The sequence below is a fragment of the Macaca fascicularis genome, chromosome 6, assembly GCF_037993035.2.
Source record: "Macaca fascicularis isolate 582-1 chromosome 6, T2T-MFA8v1.1".
Taxonomy (NCBI): domain Eukaryota; kingdom Metazoa; phylum Chordata; class Mammalia; order Primates; family Cercopithecidae; genus Macaca; species Macaca fascicularis.
This window is the reverse complement of record NC_088380.1, coordinates 76,440,020-76,453,835: the sequence shown is the minus strand read 5'-3', so window position 1 is coordinate 76,453,835 and position 13,816 is coordinate 76,440,020. Positions and strand designations below refer to the sequence as shown.

The window sequence follows — 13,816 nt, the reverse complement described above, 5'->3', positions numbered from 1 at the left end:
TGGATCAGCTGACACCATCCAGACCAGTAATATGGCTCAACCAGTTCTGCCATCCCACCCAGGAACAGAAGACAGCAAGAAGACCTGACTTCCACCTGCTGTGATTCCATCTCCAACCTGACCAATCAGCACTCCCCACTTCCCAAGCCCCTACCCGCCAAATTATATTTAAAAACACTGATCCCCAAATGCTAAGGGAGACTGATTTGAGTAATAATAAAACTCCGGTCTCCCTCACAGCCGGCTCTGCGTGAATTACTCTTTCTCCACTGCAATTCTTCTGTCTTGATAAATGGGTTCTGTCTAGGCATCAGGCAAGGTGAACCCACTGGGCGGTTACAACATGTCCACCTATGTCTCTTGATAGGCCTTACTGGCAGGATCGAACTTAGCCTAGACTTTACAGCGGCTCATCTGCTTCCACTCTTGCCCGCCTTCATTCTTTGCATAGTGACCAAAATAGTCTTTCTGAAATGCAAACCTGATCATTCTATCCCCTTAGTAAAATCTTTAATGCTTTCCCACCCTTCTCAGGATCAAGGTCACAATTTGAACCCAGACCTGTACGACTGGCCCTTGCATGAGCTGCCCCTCACCATCTTCCCTGACTCATGGTCATTCTTGAGGTCTCAGCTGACATGCCATTTTCGCGAGGAGCCTCCTGACCTTCTTGTCCACATTTGGTACCCTGCTATATGCTCTTGTAACTCCCACACTTAATCTTCAGAGCACTAACCGCCATGGTAACTGTTTAGGTATTCAGGTATGGTTTGTTTGATTTTTTTTAATGTATCTCTCCTCTATGAGGCAATAAAATCCAGAAGCACGTTAACCACACCTAGCATGGGGCTTCCTGGTCCTTAAGACATGCTTATTAAAGAGCTGCCCAATGAACCTTTGTGTCTTTTATATTATAAAACATGTGGTTCTCCAATTTTAGGGAGCAGTCATTAGTTTTTACCATGCGCCATGCAGTGTTAGTTTAGAGAAAAAGGTAGGTTAGCTTTGTGGTTAAAAATCCGGGCTCTGAGCCAGAATTCCCTGGGTTTGAAATCTTACTATTTGTGTGGTATCAAGGAGGTAGTATGATGTCTCCTTTGCTCAGTTTCTTCATCTATAAAAAGGGCAAGGGGACAGTGGACGATAATAGCACCTACTGCATAGGACTGTTGTGATGACTAAGTTGGTTTGAAGTGTGAAGTGTTTAGAAGTGTCTGGCACATGGTAAGTATGTGAAAGATGTTAACCTATTCTTATTTACTCCAAATACTGTAAAAAATAGATGTGTTCTTATCCCCACTTGTCATATGAAAAAAACTGTATGCATAAAATAGACTTGCTTCAATAACCTGTCTAAATGAATCCTTCATATCATCTTTTCATGCTAAATAAAACTTAAAAGGAAGAAAGAAATGAACATTCTCACATTTTTGAGAGTTGGGACTTGGAGGCTTTTGGGGTTTGGCAAGTTGAAGACAATAAATCAAAGAAACAAAGGAAGTTTCAAAGCAGTTTCAGTCCGGGGACTGCACCATCCCTCCTGCACTTTGATATAATAACACTTAGCATGTTCGTGAGAAACCCAGAGCGGGGAGGAGAGACATATTTTCCATCAAATCTGTAGTGGAGATGGGGAGCTGCTGGAGCGTGACTCAGAGCAGCAGGAACTAGCATCTCCAGGTTGCTACAGGAAGTGAGAACAGTGGCTCCTAACCAGTGCCCAAGCGCCTCAGGAACTCTGCCAGTGTCTCCAAAGGCATGGCCATGTCCTCAAATCAAAGTCATTTGATTTCTTTTTTTAAATCTATGCTACGCATCCCCTTTGAGAGGAAGTGGGTGCCAAAGGATACCAAACAGAAAGATTGTGAGTCACTGGAGTGGCCAGTCTTCCTGGAGAGAGATGAGTCCTGCATCAGTCTTCTAAAAAGACATCTGGCAGGGACAGGGATATTCCTGGCAGCTCATTTGTAATGGCTCCAAACTAGAAACAATCCCATGTCTGTCTTAAGTAGAACAGACATATAAATGGTTGTATATTCACAGAATGAAACCCTGTCCAGCAATGAGAGTGAATGAACCACGACTATACTCAACAACAGGGACGAATCCCACGAATATACTATCGAGGCAAAGGAACCAAACGAAGTGCAAGCCAATACCATTTTCATGTAGATTCAAAACCAGGTAATGTGCATCCATGTCAGGTGCTGGGAGTCAGGGCACCGGACAGGAGGTAGTGACAGGAGGGGCTTGGGGGCCTCTGTCCTCTTTCTTAATCTGAGCGCTGGCTACTCAGATATGTTCCTTTTGTGAAGTTCCCTGACTGGTACACTTACGTTTTGTGCACTTTTCTGAATAATATGTTCTATTCCAAACCTTTCTCCATTCTCTCCTACCCTGCTACCTCCATGACCTGAAATCAAGTTAGTTTGGGAGTCAACAGATGACCCCAGAGTCTGTGTCATTGGAAACTGGTGCCATACAAATTAGGACACTTCAGAGGCAGGACGCCATTTTGAGTAGAGCTCCTATTTCTGTGGTGCTGGTTCTGAGGGTTGGGGTCACAGCATTGTCCTCACCTTGGTTTCCCTCCTGTCCTCCTATCTAGTCCCAGGGGTGGGCAGCCCCTCTCTCTATTCAAGTGATCTCTATAATACGCTTTGCAACATGGGGCTTTCCTGAGGGGTGAGAGCCAAGGCCATATGCCATTCCTGCTCATGTGTCTCAGTTGGATCCTTCACTTTCAGTCAGGATCCAGATAGGCCAGGACAGAACTAGAGCTCCAGTGGGCTGATCAGAAATCTCTCCTGCCATACCTAATGGGAGGGTTGGGAATTTCTGCTCCTGACACCCAGTGGGTGGTTTCACAAGTTTTAGAGGGTGACTGCTCAGGTGATTGGCAGCATGGGGAAACAGGGAAAAGCCTTTTCTGTGACTCTCACAGGCAGGGTTGCAACGCAGTGTGAGCATGGAGCAGCTTGACACAAGGCAGCGTTGAGAGTCCCCTGGGAGCTGCAGGGATGATGTCTGATCCCGACTGGATGCTACCCCATTCAGTCAAAGCCACGCAGCCTGAAATGGCACATGTCCCCATCCAGGCTGTCTGGGTGGGTCAGCTGGCCTGGAGACAACAACACGGCCTCAACGTGACAGTCCCCACATTCTGCAGACTTAAAAGGGAAATCCTTTGGATTCTGCCTGGACTCCTGGGGCTCAGCCCTGGCCTTCCCCTTGGGGTTGCAAAGAGGAATAAAAATATGGGAAGGCCTGTGTGTAGCTGCGATGGATTCTTCAAATGATCAGAGGCCGTTTCCTGCCTGTGAGGAGTTGGTACCCTGAGCTTCTTGTTCCTTGGATCTCTCCTTTCCTCTGCTGCTGATGCCCCCAACACCTCGCCCCCTCCCTATTGCTTCTCCTCACCCCACCTCACTCCCCCGGATGTCTGCTTTTTTATTGTGAATTTCAGCTGCCTGCTTCTTTCACCTCCAGTTACTCAAAGGTTTGCCCCAGTGTTGCTCCCCCTTTAAAAGACTCCATTCCTAGGCCTTCCTGCTCCATTCTCTCCTGCGCTTCCCTGGCTTTCTCGGATTTTCATTTTCATTTCCCTTCCCATTTCTACAAAGGCAGGATGCAGAGGAAGGCCAGCAGAGGGCAAAGAGCCCGAGAGCCGGGATCAGGAGACAGGAACGTGTTGGCGTGTGGCTATGGGCAAACCATAGAGACTGTCTCTGGTCATCCATGTTCCCCACTGTTGGTGAGGCTGGGTCACCCAGGCCAGAACTCCAGTGCCGTGGGGTGTGCCAGTGTTGGTGCTGTGGTGGATGCAAAGAATGGGACTCTGCCCTGGCTTGTGCACACCTACGGAGTAACAAAATCTTCATGTCTCTCTCTAATACATGCACACATATTCAGGTAGCTAGGTAGACAGAGAGATAGATAGATATGTAGCTAGATTAGATAGATGATGGATGGATAGATAGATAGATGATAGATAGATAGATAGATAGGTAGATAGATAGATGATAGATAGATAGATAGATAATAGAAAAAATGTGTCAGAATAAAAACAATCCTATAGGCCAATAAGGACTCAGTCAAAATCTTACAGGGTCACTGAATCAGAATCATTCTTCCCCTTAACTTACTTTCATGACTCTCTGCAATCAGGTGTATCTGTCCACCCCGTTTTTTTCACAATTGAGTGAAATGAGGAAGTAGTGTAAGGCTGGTTTTTCTTTTGCTGCCACAAAGGTCTACATAGCTGCTGGTTCCTGTTCACAGTGAAAATGGTCCTAACCAGATGAATGAGGGACACAAGAGACATAACACAAATCAGAGAAGTTAAAACCAAGCTTATTCCTAAATGCAACTAAACCTAAGCAGAGCTCATGCCTGCCTGCTGAAGCCCCAAGTCTTCTACCTTGATAAAGGGTGCGCCCTCCATTTTCTCTGCTCCTGCCTCCCCCATCTTTTTTCAAACACCGTGGCTGATTTATCTAAGCCCTATGCTGCCTCGCAGTATTTTGAAAACAAATTAGAAAGCTCCTTCCAGTTTTCCAGAGGTGATTAAATCCAAGAAGCCTTAGGAATGTAGAGGATAGAATAATATAAACAACAGATCTGAGATAACCATGTCCGGCAGCAGTTGCGGTTAGTTGCTTCTTTTCCTTTTTCGTCCATCAGTGATGGAAGCTGGATTGAGTCCACTGCGTAAAGTTCGGTGGGCATAAATCTGCTATTTGATCCTGGAAAAACTCTGAGGATCTAGAGTCAGTGAGGAATTGCAGCAATGCTGGAGTTTCAAAGGGCCTAGGAAAAGCCAGGAGTCCTGGCTGACCAGCCCCGACACTGTCTTACAGGCTGCAGGTTTACCTCGGTTAGCACAACAGGCCAAGCTCTCCCTTGCTCTAAGTCGACATGACATGATTTGTTCCCTTTCGGCTGTGTCAGTTCTGCAAACCAGATAGCAGAGGCTGCGGGCTCAGGAGAGCCTGCCTGTCTGGAACACCGTTTGTTTGGACAGGCCAGGCCACTAAGGCGTTTCATCTCTTTAAAACTCCCAGGGCAGACAGCATATTTGAGGAATTCCTTTTTTCAAAGATTTTTTTTTTTTTTTTTTACCCCTTCCAATATTTTGTTTAAGAGAAAATGAGATGTCTATCTTCTGTTTCCTTATTTTTTTTCAGGAAAGCAAAGGGTTGTTGACTTCCTCCCTCTCCCCTCCCTTCCTTCCTTCTTCCCGAAGGTACTCATCTGAGAAAAAGAGAACGAAGTATTGTTCCTGTTCTCTTTCTTAAGTCATTCGAAACACTGTCCCTGCGAGTTCTTTAAGTTCCCTGCAATCTGTACACAAGAGAAAGAGGGAGAGAGAGAGGGAGAGAGACAGAGAGAGCAGGGATCAGGTAAAGGAGTGGGGCTGCTGCAGCCATTCAGACCTCAGGAGCTGGTAAGTTACCCATGCAATCATTTCTGCTTCCATTTCAAGGTTCCTGGGTGGATACTGCTGTGGGCATCTTCAACAGAAAATACCTTACTGGGTATAGTCCTTAACCAAAGGATATGAGTGACAGATGGCCCAGAATTTAAGCTAATACTTTTTTTTTTGGTAAGAGAATACTGATGCCTTGCAGAGCTAAGGCTTGCAGAACTAGAAATAGAATTACATTGGGACTAAGGAGGACACTGCATTAAATCTGAATTTTGGCACAGATCATGTGGCTGGGTGAACCAGGAGCCACTGGCATGTGAGATGTGTCCCACTGGAGAATTTGCTTTTCCTCAGTACTGTGTCCTGGGAATCTTATCAGGGTATCTGTCAAGGACTGTGGGTTTGCTCTGGGGTTTTTGTTAACACGTTGCCTGGATTGAGGTGCCCTTCTCCTGTTCTTTTCTTTCCATTCAGCATCCCCCTAAAGGAGGACTGTTAATTGTTGTATGATGGGTATTCTGCATCACTGAAGTAGGAGGGAAAGAGAGAAGGGAATGTCACTTGGAAATAGTTCTGCATGTGGGGAGCTTATGTGTTCAGGTTCCCCATGCGCGTTGAGTGTAAATTTATTATTCTGTCAGTGGAAGATGTCATCGGCCACATGACAGAAGGCAAAGGTTTTGGGGCATATAGCTTTAGTTTTGGAAAACGATATGCAGCTAGAATGGGAGGATTAAGATGGATTGTTTATGTCAGTAGGTGGGAAAAACTAAGTTATAGACGCAATTGAAAAACATTCACCCAGTGCCTGGTTTTCCAAGCACCAAAGAGGGCATAGCAAGCTAGTTAAGCTTATATACACAACTTGTTTTTAAAAGTCTAACTTGCTTCGATTAAATTTGTCATAAAGGATAATGTTACCAGGAACCCATCATCACAAGCCATGAGGGAGCCGAAATCATGTTGTCAAAAATAGGTCAGCAAGGTCACTCTGCGAGACTCGTTATGTTTCCCAATATTGATACTTTAATTCAGAGAGATGTCGAATGGATAAAAGCCAATGGCCATGCATACTTTTAAAAAATATTCACTGCTATGAAATTTACTGATTAAAATCATCTGGGATGTGAAGAATAAGATAAAAATAGCTGGACTCTCATTTTTAAAATTAATTTGGCTAGACTATGCTTTAACCACATTCTAGTAATTAATCTTTATTCAAAATTGAACCATCATCTTACTAAGGATGAGAAAACATGATAGAACTAGACTGTGATGTAGCTTTTGTTCCATTAGTCAGACCTCTTTTTTCTTCTCCTTTTTTTAAGAGACTTTGTTTAGGAGCACCATAAAATGAGCAATATAAAGAGACGTGAATAGTGTTTGCCAGCTTGCGGATGCAAAATTATTCTAATAACAATTGAAAATTTTTTACAGCTACCCTACCACCTCCCCTAACTACTTCATTTTCATAGATCTTCAGATCAAAAGGTAGCTGGAATAGATTGTCGAGGGCATTTTTGCATCATTTATCAGCAACTGTGGCCCCAGAAGAAAATGCAGGTCTGCGATCTTGACTTGCTCCTTTCAGTTTCATTTCTCTTGATAATGTATTGAATTTTGTGCTCAACAAAAACAACATCACAGAACACATTCTAGTTTTGTTTATTGAGTAAAAGCATCAGATGCAACACAATAGGAAACAAATGACAGCAGAGTCATTTGTTAAAGACAAGGAAGGCAATTAAATTAAAGACAAGGAAAGCACAAGATGGGTAGGCCAGTGGCTCAGAAAACAGCCCCAATGCTAGCATTAGTATTCACTGTGGCTTGAGATTAAGAAGCTGAGGATATGCAGTTTTCTTTTAAAGAAAAAAGTGTATTCAATATTTCCATTTAAGTTGTTAAGTCATTGCTGTGAAAATATTTCTTGGATACCGGGGGAAAAGAATTTTGGCTACCCGAAAAATAAAAGCCATCAACTAGTTTAGTCTAAGTCACTACCACTCAATCTATCTTTACTCACTCAACTCCAAGGAGTGAGTTGGCATCTGTGGAAACTTCCAGTGTGTGATTCTTTGGGGGTCATCAGAGGGCTCTTTTGTGATATCATTGGGGGAATTCCAGTTTGAAGTGATCCAGAATTTGAGACACACAATATTTTATTCGTTAATTTCTGCCAAAAGTGTACACATAACTAAATTACAATTTCTTATGCACATTTTAAGTTATGTTAGGATGTGTGTCCTGTAGATCTGTGTGCTGGGATGTGAGTCAAATTAGAGTGAGTAGAGCACAGGCTCTGTTGCTATACTAATTTTGGTTTGAATTTCAGCTTCACTGCCTACTGATTATGGCCCTCAGGGCAGGTATTTAACTGTTCTAAGTCTCAGTGCCCCCAAATGTAAAATTGCGTCAACATAATGGAGTTGTGAGGATTAAATACAACTATTGACATAAAACACTTAACATAATGTTTGGCAAGTAGTAGGAGTCAATCAGCGTCAGTTATATACTTTTTAAGAGTCATATAAAACACTTAAGAGTACTGTATTTTGTTAATACAGAGAATAGAATGAGTCTCCTATAATCTGTGTCATTATTCTTGCTTGATACTATATCAAGGATCTGACAGAGCAGATATTATTCCTCACAGCTTTAGAGTTGGGCACACATTGAGTGAAGATATTCTGAACTCTAAATTCTTATAAAATAAAAGAGTGTAGAGTTTAGTGTATTGACATTCATCTTCACTAGTGGCAGAAATGGCAGATTTAACTTCATTGAATGCAGCTATATTCAACACAGCTCAATGCAGGGGCAAGTTTGTCTTGGGATAAAAGTTTTCAACGTAGATGAACGTGCAAAGAGACTTCAGTTATATTGTAGACATTTTATTCTCCCTTTCACCCACTTCCCCAACTGCTTGAGCTCTGTGTTATTGGTGACCTTTTCCCTGGTTGTGGAGGGCTAGAGACACTTTTTTTGGAGACCATCGTGGTTGTACCATGACTCAGCTAAAGAGAAAAGGACTTAAAGTGACACATTCTCCTCCTGCCCAGGGCTGAGCACACTTGGGGTTCTCTCTCCTCAAACATTCTAATAGTGAGCCACTCGCCTTCACACAGAGAAGTAGAACACTGTATCACCATGGGTGTGCGTGGGTGTGCGCGTGTGTGTGTGCGCACGCACACGTGTGTGTGTGGTGCCTGATTGATCCAACTGCTATTTTTCTTTCACTCTAAACTTTAAGACCTGTATGACCATTAGTTTGTCAAGTAACAATGATACTTTTTCTTAGGTCTTAGTTAAATTTCTCTCCACTTTCCAAAAGCAAAACACACAACAGCAAAAACAACAAAAAAACTACCACCAATAACCAAAGCCATTCAGGTCCTTTTGTTAGACTGAGAGCTTGTGATACAACAGATACGTATTTGGACACTTAACCTTAGGGACAAATCAAAGCTGAGTTGTTCTGCACTAACGTGTAAAAGGTGCCCTCTCATGTGGCTTGGTGGAGTAGAAAAAGACCAGATTGGGAGTCAGAATGCTGCTGTTCTCATCCAATCTCTGCATTTCCTAGATGTATGACTCGACAGGTTTCTTTACTTGCTTGGACCTCAATTTTCTCATCTGTGAAATGACAAAATGGGATAAATAAGTACTTTTCGAGGGGTGTGTGTGTGTGTGTGTGTGTGTGTGTGTATTAGAAGTCACCTGGGGGCTTGTTTACAGTCTCCCCCTGCCCTACCCACTTCATGGGATGATCTATGAGACTCTTGCTGACATGCTGTGATTCTCTAAAACAGATGGTCAATGTCTTGCTCCGTCTTCTTCAGGGTGGCATTAACTGTAAATGCTCGTTTGAAGAGCCATGCTTTCAAATGGAATTCCTATTCAGCACTGGATGTTCTCTCTAGAAGGTAGTTCTGAGTATATCAAATGTTATTTTAGAAGCTATTAGTATTATGAAATAAGGAATGTCCTAGCCGGTTGAGCAATCTGATGATAATGATCAATGTTCTAGAACCATATGTAAATCACAAGATCAATTACTTAGATCTGTAAACATTATAAATCAATATAAATAGCACTTTTTTTTTGAGACAGAGTCAGGCTCTGTCACCCAGGCTGGAGTACAGTGGCACAATCTCAGCTCACTGCAACCTCTGCCTCCCAGGTTCAAGCGATTCTCCTGTCTCAGCCTCCCAAGTAGCTGGAATTACCGCTGCCTGCCACCGCGCCTGGCTGATTTTTTGTATTTTAGTAGAAACGGGGATTCACCATGTTGGTCAGGTTAGTCTTGAACTCCTGATCTCAAGTGATCCACCCGCCTCGGCCTCCCAAAATGCTGGATTACAGACATGAGCTACTGCGCCCTGTTGAATAGCACTTTTTGATTTATCCATTCCTATATTATTTGCATCTTAGAGTGAGCATGTATTTGTTAATCAAGAAAAACACAAATACTAAGCTTTTTCTATTCCCTTTAAAAAATATTAGTAGATTCTATTTCATGAAGTTTTGTTTCTTAGTTTTTTACAATGTGTGCTGAGATGAGCCTATTTTACAAGTTAGATCCTTGTCCTTAATTTAATGGTGATATAGAAAGGCAAAAAGATTGATAATAGTGTTTGAAAAACCAGCATTCACACGTCATATTGTATGCTTCAGTTATAAGGAAAATATAAACCTTATAGAAAAAGTTGTTCTAAGTTTCCTGATTTGGTTTTTACCTAAATCACTCATTTTTTTCTTGTATGATTATATGGATAATGAAGTAAAGCAGTAATGGACACAGATCTCCCTCCGACAGTAACATAGAGGCAACAAATAATTTTAATGTGCACCCTCAGAAACAACTAGCCTAATGATGTCTGTTCTTTTTGACTACTCAAAAACCAAATACATTTACATAAAGCAATGGTATTTACATAAAAGAATAAGAACATTTCTTCATCCAGCATTATGTGTAATATAAGGTTCACAAGAAAGTAAGCACCACGAGAACAAGGACTTTATTTTGTCCACTGTTGTTTGCCCAGGGCCTACAATAGCACAGAGCCTGTCATAGATGCACAATAAATATTTGTTAAATAGATGAGTTCATGAATCAGCGGGCTGTAGAGTGAAAGATGCTATCTTTATACAAGGCCAAATGAAGCTGTTAATTTGTAAAAAAAAAAAAAAAAAGAAAGAAAAAGAAAAAGTTAGTCAAACTTTTTTGGAGTCTAGACAATGCCAAACTGCCAGCTTGATGTATTTATCCCTCACCTGAATTGACTGGAATTATATGGGCTTGTTCTGCTGTTGTGTGCATGGGGCTGCTACATGTGTATTAAAATGTCATCTTGGCAAGCACCCCCAACCATTTGTTCATGGGAAATTAACATTTATCAGATAGATACACAGAAAAGACTGTTGTTGCATTTTATTTTCCATTTATTTTCTGGGCAGATGATGGGTTTGCAAATTGTTTTTGGCGAAAGAGAGCACGGTCATTTGTTTTTCCTTGACTAAAAGAGCTGTAAGCCAGGATCCAGCCTTGTAGGAAATGTTCAGCTCTCTGGTTTGTTATAGGCAAAGGCTGTGAACCCAAGCTAAAGGAATGCCACTTGGGCTGAACTGACAAAACACCATGAGGTAAATTCAGGGAGAGAAATGTGATACCCTTGTTGAGCACAATGCCCTTTCCTTTCTTTAATTCAAGGCAATTGAAGAAAGCCAAAACCACTGGATCGAGGCAGTTTTATACTTACTTGGCAAATTTAAAGTGGCAAATCTACATGCCTAATACCAAAAGTTGGGATTTTGGATGATGCTTTTTACATTTAACAACATTGGGGTTCTAGGTGTCTGTTAATTGGAGTAGAAACCGAAAAGGCTCTTTCTATTAACATTGATAAAATCTGTCTTTAGTGTCAAGTACCAGGGCACACAAAGATAATTCTGGACAATTCTCCTATATTCCTTTGATAGATTATGGCCCCACTCTGACCTCATTCTGTGATGGCCACTGATACTAAATGGGAGAGTGATTTACCAACAGCGGCACTACCACCACCAGTGCCAGCAATTATGGAGCAGTCATTACTAGGTTTGGGGCCTCCTCAGAACTTTAGACACTTCATTTCACTTACCCCATTCTCAAGTACGTGCCTTATTCTCCTCATCTTAGAGGTGAAGAAAGGCAACTACCTTGTTTAACAGATAAACTAGAGAAAGTACGTGATTTGCTCAAGGTCAGTAAATTAATGTTGCTTGTTTTCAGTTTCCTTAGTAAGGAAAAAGTGTCATCTGTAGCTAATAATTTCTTTAAGAAAATGTGTATCCTTTAAGGTAGTAGCCTTCAAACGGGGTCTAAGGACCAACAGCATGACACCACCCAGAAGCTTGTTAGAAATGTGGAATCAATCCCAGCTCCACCGCAGATCTACTGAAGCAGAATCAGCATTTTAATAAGATCTCCAAGTGACCAGTTGCACATTCAAGTTTGAGCAGTACTGCCTTATGGTTCTGAACTGTTGCACACAATTTGATCTGGGAATGTAGGTCCCTATTCCAAGGAGTTACAAAGCCATTTGTTAACTTTGACCTTGTCCAAGACAACATACCTCCCTATTAAATAGTGGTATTACTGGACCAGTCTCCCATCTATTCAGCTGTGAGCAACAGTAGGCATGATTTCTGTGATCTCCCCCATGAAGTTAACTCCATTTCATGGGATCCTAGCACTCTCAGAGAGGAAAGGTTGATGGCATTATTTTCAGGTGCTTTCTGAGCACCAATCATCAGAGTTACCTGGGGCAGATTTCTAGGCCCTTCCCCAGATCTAACAAAGCTGAAGAGGGGACCAAGGCTTTGCTTATTATTCAAGCTACTGGCTCAGGGTAAGAAAGCCCCCGGGGAGGGTAGTGATGAGTATTTAAGGGAGATTACCCTAAAAAATAGTTTAGCTTTTTTCAGTAGCTTGAAAAAAACATTTAAAACAGCAGTGCACGCATGAGGGAACCGCAGAGTTCTTCCAGGAAGAAAAGGTACTCTGCCGGTTTCTTCCTTTGAATGCTTGAGAATGGGGACGAGAAATCTTGCCGTCTGCCCTGTGTCTTCCTCAGGGAGAAAGGGAGGATCCCCTTCTCTAGCATCACAGCCAAGGAGGAGACGCCAGTCCATACGCCTCCCTCTTCCCAGTGAGAAAACTCTGTGGAAAGAATCTTTAGAGTTTCCTTTGCACTGGGGACTCACCGTTCTCTCCTGGAACAGAAATCAAGACGGGACTATTGTTGGAGGGGTGGGGGAAGGAAGCAGCGCCGGAAGAGAGCGAGGGAGAGGACCGGAATCGCCTCTGGTTCGCTGAAGCCCGGACAAAATGGGGCCTCTGCCCGGATGGAGCCCATGGCATCTCTCCCGTTACTGAGGCCCTCTGGCCACCTTCCATGGAAAGTGCAGGGAGATGAGGAATTTCAGGTTTTCAGCGCTGTTTGGTGGAACACCTACCTCCGTAGGGTCCACCACTTGTTTCTTGCTGTTTTTCTAGTTCAGGCATTTTCTTTCCCACAGCACAGTGGAATTTCCTCCTTTCACCCCTACTTCCAGGGAATTTTTTCAGTTGTTTTTTCTCTTTTTTAAGTACAAAGAAGAGTCTTCTAGCATTATCCTAAAAAATGTATATATTGAACATTTTTAGGGTACTGAAGAGTTCTATGCGTAATCTATAAAGGCACGGTTCCTGAAGTGCTAGAATTTGAATTCTTAGGGTGAGGAACATGTGAACAGTTCTGAAAGGTTGCTGGCAGGTATATCCAGAATCTCACCTCCTACCTGGCTTTTCAGAGATCTGGGCAAGGAGGGACTATTCCTGGCATTGTCTTTCTTGACATTCAGGAAACATTCAGTGATGCAGCAGGCAGGCAAGCAGGTGTCTCCTCCAACATGGTCTGCAGCCCTCCTGGCACCCAGTGATTTCATGGCACAATCACCTGTCTCTGACTGGGAGAAGTCTCCAGGGGCAGAGAGTTCTTCTGGTGGCAGCCTAGACCCCAGATCTAAATGGGGATGTTTGTGAAGGAATAGAGACACCAGTTTTGTGGGTAACAAAGTTCTGCTCAAAACTGCATCATTTTGCAGAAGGTAATCCCATTCCATGTGTCTTCACATCCTCCATATGTTCAGACACATCCCACTATTTAGAATGACTGACATTGGCTGTTTTCCCCCTTGAGTCTCCTAGGAGAGAAATTTCAGCATCACATCTTTAATACATGCAGTTGGGAAGGACATTTAATGGTGAGAAAATCCCATTTCAGAAGGATTAGGACATAAAATGCCAAATGTATTTGCTCTTCAAGCAATATGGATATTTTGGGAGGGGTCGTGCTTTGCTGA

The 13,816-nt window shown here is 42.7% G+C and overlaps 1 protein-coding gene across 4 annotated transcripts in view; it reads left to right on the top strand.

Annotated features, from left to right (window-relative positions):
- Positions 1–5,320: 5,320 nt before the first annotated feature.
- ZNF366 (zinc finger protein 366) overlaps positions 5,321–13,816 on the top strand; it is an 85,956-nt gene continuing 77,460 nt past the window's right edge. For all 4 annotated transcript variants that reach the window (XR_006698741.2, XR_006698740.2, XM_005557123.5 and 1 more), the window contains exon 1: positions 5,321–5,446. The gene's annotated coding sequence lies outside the window, so the exon portion shown is untranslated. The remainder of the gene's footprint in view (positions 5,447–13,816) is intronic.